Source organism: Musca autumnalis, unplaced genomic scaffold (genome assembly GCF_047663935.1).
Source record: "Musca autumnalis isolate F117 unplaced genomic scaffold, ASM4766393v1 scaffold_2, whole genome shotgun sequence".
Taxonomy (NCBI): Eukaryota; Metazoa; Arthropoda; class Insecta; order Diptera; family Muscidae; genus Musca; species Musca autumnalis.
This window is the reverse complement of record NW_027411755.1, coordinates 15,167,853-15,175,911: the sequence shown is the minus strand read 5'-3', so window position 1 is coordinate 15,175,911 and position 8,059 is coordinate 15,167,853. Positions and strand designations below refer to the sequence as shown.

Below are 8,059 nucleotides of genomic sequence, written 5' to 3'. Positions count from 1 at the left end.
AGAATATGATTTCTTCTTTACTTCTATGGTAGGAAGAACAAAAAAATTAAATTTATAGTTTTGTGTTGAAAGTGACCTGAGGAATTCTGCATTTCATTTAATGTATATATTCTAAATGTAAACGTGCTTTAAGGTAGTTTAACGAGAACCCAAACAAATAAACTATTTTATCCTAAATTTAAAATTTCCGCTCACACACACACACAACCATTAAACTTTTACCCACAAGTATCAAACAGAGTGTCACACCACTGTTGTGTCACAATTTTCCTCGATAGAAGTTTGAAGAGGTGTTGTTATAACTAATACCCACAACAAATGCTTTGCGGGTACGTGGGGGGGAGGGTGGTGGGGACAACAACTGTGACGACAACAGCTTATGAAAAAACACTTTTTTATGGAAGGAAATCAATAATAAAATGTTGATTTTTTCACACAAAATTGCCTAGGATAGTGTTGTCAGGAATAATAATTATTGGTGTGGGAGGGGAGCTACTAAGGCAGCTAGCAACAGCCAGCCATGAATGAAATGATGATGCCATGTCATTTATTTATTTTCTTTCTTTTTTATGTAAAATATATTTTGGGATGCGATGAAGATATTATGATGATGAAAGTAAACCTTTACGTTTTCAATTAGCCGGCAAATGAAAGGAATGTCATGAAATTATGCGTTTTAAGATCGAGTTCCTTAACACAAACATGTCAGCAGAAAAAGAAGATGCTCAATAAAATTATACCTACTTCTTTAATTGGTCATTATCTCATTTAAAATTAAAATACACAAATACACTATTGTGAATGAATCGATGTGCAAAATGTAAACAATTTTGATATTTAAAGTAAAAAGTAATGATCAGCTGTTTTTCTGCTGGTCTATCATGGTACAAATACACAGGCAATTGTTGGCAACATAAGATGTCAAAATTTGACATCAATTCAATGCAATTGACACATTATGTTACCATCAGCTGGCATGATAATGCTACCTGTATTATTGTACCATGTGGTCTATTTAACAGGTCACGTAAAGAACAACAACATAAAGAAAATTCTTCAATCTGTCAAAATGTTTGTTTACGTTTTCATACAATTAATTCACAATAACAACAAATTTGGCATGTCGCCCTGCCACCTTACAATTAAGAATTCATTCGCATTAGTCAAAAGATGATATGAATTGGCGTTTACTTTCCGTACATAATATGAGTAAAAACAAGCTATTTGTTTACATATCATAAATTTATTATTCACAATAGACATCATGAGTCAATCAGAAACTAAAGGGCTCGACACATACGGTCCGTCGTAAGTCGCGTCACGCGTTGACAACAACAACCACATGAAACAAGTGTAAGTGACGCAGATTTCATGTGGTTGTTGTAACGCGGCACTCAACGGACCGTATGTGCCAAGGCCTTACGGTGTTTTCAGCAAACAAAACCAAGGTAATTGAAATAGCCTTGAGTTTATAATGTCGCCATGTTACTTTACAACAAAGAAATAAGGAGAACCTTACAGCTTTATGAATGGTTTTTTACATCTGTTCACCCTCCATTGAGAAATATTCTTCATTTCATCAGAAAAACAGTAGTGCGATTCTCTAACACATTTTATGAGTTACCGACAAAAATCGGTAAAATTAAAATGCTTATAAATTCGGTAATGAACGATATTTTTCGGTAAGTTAGCGACCAAGAGAAAGTAGTCGTAAAGTTCTACCGATAGCAACAGTGTTGTCAACTTTTATTTGAACTTTTCATTCATAATTTTGTGTTTTAATTTTTCCGACATTTGTCGTTAACTCAAAAAATGAGTTAGAGAATCGCACTACTGGTCCCTATTGGCATATTTATTTTGAAATTAACATGGTTTAATAAGAAAGGTTAGCCAAAGCTTTATGTCAATTTAAATTTTTTCATTCCAGTATTCCTAAAACTTCAAAACAATATACACAAAATGTGTATGTGTGTGTGGCATTTGAATAATATGCCAAACAATTTTAAAAACAATCGAATTCAATGATTTTTAAAATTGTTTTTAGGCCATTTGTATGGAAAAATTTCGTCAGATTTGCATTGAAACAATCATTTTATCATATTCACAACTCGAATATATGGAGAAAACTTAACACTTCATTCATTTTTATCGTTTTTTATAAAATGCTCAAAAAATGTATTGTAAACAAACCCACTTGTTGCTTTTATTTTGAAGTTTTAGGAATTCAGGAAAAACAAGGGTTCTATAGATTTTTTTCATTTAAATCTACCTCTTTACTTATACCATGGAAATTAATAAATATAGACAAAATATGAGAGAAAAAATGGAGATTTTGACACATTGCCCTGTCGCATAAACATTCATGCATTCATTGAACTTAAGGTATATGGCGACATATGAAAATGGTCGACTTTCACAAAATAATTTGGATTAAATTAAAAAAATGTGGAAAATATAGGCAAAATATGAGCTATAGTGGAGCAGTAGCATTAGTTGAATTTAAGGTGTATGGAGACATATCAAATTGGTCGACTTTCAGAAAATAAATTGGACTATATTGGATTAAATTAAAGAAATGTAAAAAATATAGACAAATATGAGAAATAGCATTTCTTGAACTTAATGTATATGGCAACATATCAAATTGGTAGACATTCACAAAACAATTTGTCTTATATTTAAAAGAAATGTGAAAAATAAAGACAAAATGTAAGAAATAGTGAAGCAAATAGCATTTGTTGAACTTAAGGTATATGGTGACATATCAAATTTGTCGACTTCCGCTAAATAATTTGGATTAAATTAAAATAAATGTGAAAAATAAAGACAAAATGTGAGAAATAGTGATGCAAATGGCATTTGTTGAACTTAAGCTACATGGCGACATATCAAATTGGCCGACTTTTGCAAAATAATTTGGATTAAATTAAAATAAATGTGGAAAATATAGACAAAATATGAGCTATAGTGGAGCAGTAGCATTAGTTGAACTTAAGGTATATGGTGACATATCGAATTGGTCGAGTTTCATAAAATAATTTGGATTAAATGTAGATAATACAGGTAAAATATGAGCTATAGTGGAGCAGTAGCATTAGTTGAATTTAAGGTATATGGCGACATAACAAATTGGTCGACTTTTACAAAATAATTTGGACTAAATTAAAAGAAACGGGAAAATCGTTTAATTGAAAGAATTTAACATTAAAAATTCTTTTAAACATTTAAACAACTACCCTCTTCATCCACGATATCCTTCTTACTGGCAGAATTATGCAATTCAGGATTTAGTAGAACTTTTGTTGTTCTTGTACTCCTTTGAATAATAGGGAATCACGTACGCCACTAAAAATATTACACACGCGTAGGTAAGCAAGAAGCAGCACATATACCAAACCATATCATCATCACCACGGACTGACTGACTGTTCCCCCAACCTAACCATTAAAATCAAAAACAAACAGAAAAAGACTAGAACGCAATAAGCAAATGGCAAAAAGAGGTTGTTGTATTATTGGGGAGGAGGTGGTGTGGTACACAGTGTGATGTGGTGGGAAAACCCCCCATTGGAATAACCAAAGTTATATAAGAGCAGTTAGTTATGGGGAGAAACGGATTGCTGCCTAACAACCACCACCATGAATACCACTTGTAGATAACACATTGTCAAGAAAAATCCGCCCTTAATAAAGCACAAAAACAAACACATTTTTGTTATAAAGCTAGACAGTTGGAGGGTGAGGGTGGTTAGTTTGAAGTATGACTCACTCCCCTGCTTCTAGTGAATATTAAATTCAAACCCAACTCCCCCTTTTATTTTCATTAGGAATCTTTATTTGGGGCTATGTGGCGTAACAACAAAAACAAAATCCTTCATCTCAGCCACACTCCCAAGAGAGAGATTAAAGCAACAATATGCTGTTGAATAAGTAGAACCAGCTACCGAACTGTTGAATGTTGAACGGATCCTGGTTGGGTGGGTGGTTGGTTGGCTGTACAGTTGGTGTTGGGGTGCAATAAACTCCAAATAGAGATTTTTTCCTGCAATAAAATACGGAATTTTCCATGAGGACACAAGACGACAAGAGTTCAACAGCACTTAGAGTACAGAAGAGTGACTCTCTCCAAATTCGAGGATTGTGCGCGCAATTTGAAAGTCCCAATTTTGTGGGACAGAGGGGACTGCTTCTCTTTTTTGGTAAAAAGGTAATAACCTCAATGCTACAGGTTGCAAGAAATGTCGTTAAAGCACTTAAAACTCTTTCTCTCTCTCTCTCTCGCATTAGAATTGCTGGTCATATGTTTTGGACTCTTTTTGATGTAATTTTTATATCCTTTAATGGCGGAAAAGAAAAACAAACAATCAAATAAATATAACCAGGAAGAAAAGCTGTTGCTTTACCGGGTTCTATGGCCAGCCAAGTCAACCAGGCAGACAAGCACATACACAACTAAAATAGAATGTATACCCAAATCAACACAAAGATGGATACATAAATATAGTTTTGTGTATAAGAAGAGCAAAGAAATTGCAGGAATAAACATAAAATGGAAATGCTCTCAAAGGCAAAGTTAAAGAAGAAGAAAAGCAACATGGGAAGCGCAACAATGGCTATTAAAAAGGGAACTAACTCGAACCAAACAGGAAGAAATCGTAACGGGAACAGTAGGCAGACAAGCAATAAAACGTAAAGCAGTCTGCTACGCAAGTAGCAAATGCATGAAGGAGTTTGGAATTTTCAAATATTTGTTATTGTTATTGTAGGTTTCCCAGTTAGCTTCTTCTACTTAAACAAGCAAACTAAGAAAAACTCCCCATTGTGTATTCAAGTGAATGACAAACAAAAGTGGGTAACATTTGTTGCCTTGACGGACGACAAAAATAGCAAAGCAGCAAATCCTTTTGGTACACACGGAAAAATAGATAACACTACTACACGATTTAATGTGCAAAAAGGGGATAATGGTTGTTATGGACATTAAAACAAACACGGAACATTGCATAGCCTGAGAAGAAGAAGGTAGGGTTTGGGAAGCCCTAGAAACGATGACAGCACCACCACCATCAGGTAGTTATGGCTAACAAACAGCATAAAACAAAGGATCAAAATACGATAAGGGTCGCTAGAAAAGAAAAAGTCGTTCTATTTTTAAATATAGAGTTCAATTACATTTCATGGAATGAACAAACGAACATGGGGCAAATTGAAAAATGGCAGGACACACAAAGGATGTTAACAACTGGCAATTTCAATGTACGTGCACATGCATAAATATTGTATAATAGGGGTTGCTTTTAAAACACCTTTTATTTATTTCTGAAATTGTTATTACTGCTGTCCCAGGACATTTGAGACACACACACAAATAAACATCCATTCGTATATACCAATCAACAAATGTAAATTTATGCATAATTTACAACAACAACAACAAATTTGAATTGAAAAATCAAATCAAAAATGTAAGTCTTTTATGTTTTAGAGCATTAGAGGACAAGGCAAATGTGATGGTTAGTAGGGAGGGTTTCAACAAAAACTGCGGGTTTGTAAACCGTAAAATTGTTATTTGGTAATAGCAAGAAATCTAATAAAATTTTTGGGGATGCAAAAAAACATTACAGGGGAAATGTTTTAGATACCTGATGTTGTCTTAATTAAGATAAAAAATTATACAATTGCATTAAGACAACTTATAAATACATTACAATGCTTAAAATCAGACATTTGGTAGAATTTTTTCACCCCATATATAAAACCAACGGTTCTATTTGAGAACAATTCATGCTAACTTAATGTGTGGCCAGGCAGCTTCAATTATATACACATATGGATCAGCTGTTTTTATGAAAGAGAAAATATAGGCAACATTTCTTATGCGGTCTGGCTATACATCAAACTAAAGTGATATTGTATAAAAAACTAATAATTTTGATTGCTTGGGGGAAATTTTGAACAGGGACGGATTGAATTTAATTGTTAATAAATCTCCTTATATTCTATGTGGTGTGTGGCCAAGTTAACACATATGGGACAGCTTTCTTCAAAGAGAAAAAAGTGTTGCCCTTTTGGCGTTATTAATTCTCATACATGCAAAACTCTTAAAATGTAATATTTGTTAAATGGCCTGGCTATACATCCGACTAAAGTAAAAATTGTATTATTTATTATTATTTATTGCTTTTACGGCAAATCGTGGACGAATAGTGCCAAAAATTGTATAACAAACTCATATTTTTGATTGCTTAGAAGGAAATTTGAATAGGAATGGATTAAATAATAATTTTTAATAAATCTTTTCTATCAAGCTAATCAGATATGTGGTCAATAACCAGTATGGGACAGCTGTTTTTTTGTTTTTCTTTTCAAAAAGTAAAGGGATGTTGCTATAGCAGCATAGGTTTGATGCTGGGTTGGCAGCCGCTGGCCGGTCCAAAAAACACGCTGTCGTGTGATTGTTGTGATTAGGTAAAAATTGTTGCCCTTTTAGCGTTTTTAACTATCAAAAATGCAAAACTTTTAAAATTTAAGATTTCTTAAGCGGCCTGGCAATACATCAAACTAATGTGATAATTTTATTACAAAATCATATTTTTTGACCGTTGAGGAGGAAATTTGACTTCATGGCATATAGACGTATTGACGTGTAATGGGTGCAAAGTAAATATGAGCCTGTTTTCATGTCGAAATTTAAACTGTGGTGAACTTGAGAGTATTTATATTTAATACGCGTTCTGAAAAAAAAGTATTCTCGATTAATACTCCCATTGTCAAACAAAAATTCATTTCAAAGAAAGGTACCATAAAATGTATATTTTTTAATAAAAAAAAAATAGTCATTTGTACCTTTTTGGTGTAATAATCAATAGAAAAATCCTTCTAAATACAAGTAATAGCATGTTTACATTAGAGATTTTTTGTCGGGATAAACCTTTTTTGTTCGGTTATGACTTACACATATGTATTTGAATTGACAATTTAAAATCTACTAAATTTACTAAATCCAGGGGATCCATGAGTCTAATCATGTGATTCGATATCGAATTATTTCGAACTGAGTACTCAAAGTTGATATGACAACATTCGTTATCGAGTAAAATAGTGGAGTTATTGAACAAACATTTGTGAGTAATTGCTCATGGTAGAACAAGAAAAGGTAACAGCAATACCCAGCTGACTGAACTGGGCTGTAATGTTAGTGTCAAATTCCATACGACATTTTATATATTTTGCTCTGTTCCAGAACCTGCAAGAAGCTACTATTTTCTACTACGATAGCGTTTTTCCCTTTATGTTATCGGAAAAAAACAGTAAAAATTAGTAGATTCTTGCAGCTCTGGAACAGACCATTTATTTCTATGTTCGATGTATATTAGGGATATATATTTTTTGAAGAAAATTTATTCATCAGAAAAAACTTAACGCACACTAAAACAACGCTTATAGATGCGGTACAACATTTGTTAATATGGTGTGGAATTTTGAAAAGTTTAAAAAAAATAAAGCCCTAATAAGAATGTGTTTTTGATTTCAAAAACAAGAGATTGAAACAGCTTCTTCTTTTTCAATGAATTTCCAGCGACCTCAAACATATTTGCGAGAAATAATGCATTTGGTGGAATGATATGGAAACATTCAAATTGAAAATCTAACGAGTTTTCATTTATGTTTTCCAAAATATTCAATCAAATGTGGAAAAATATTAGTTGTTTTTTTTTTTTTAATTCCAATAATTTATAGACATTTCCTTATTTTGTTTACATTTATATTTGACACTAACGTTACAAACAAAAACAAATTCCTATGTGGTTGTTGTTGAGTTGTATTTGTTGTAATACTTACTTTACCTGGTTTGTTCTACCATGGTTTGCAGTCTTTAAAAATGCGTTGAAATGTAAGCATTTTTGTAAAAAAAAAAAAACAATATTTTAATTTGGGAATATGTATTAATTTTAATAGAATAAACATTTTAAACATCTCATCCGCGTTGTTTACCAAAGCTAAAACTCTATCGGAGGGGCTAATGCAAATAACACACCAAATTTCTCTCATTTATTCT

The 8,059-nt window shown here is 32.5% G+C and overlaps 1 long non-coding RNA gene across 1 annotated transcript; it reads left to right on the top strand.

Annotated features, from left to right (window-relative positions):
* Nucleotides 1-3,743: 3,743 nt before the first annotated feature.
* On the top strand, nt 3,744-5,384 carry LOC141393736 (uncharacterized). Its single transcript, XR_012410175.1, has 4 exons — nt 3,744-3,758; nt 3,828-4,207; nt 4,288-4,689; nt 4,767-5,384. It is a non-coding gene; the product is annotated as an uncharacterized lncRNA (long non-coding RNA).
* The last annotated feature ends 2,675 nt before the right edge of the window (nt 5,385-8,059 follow it).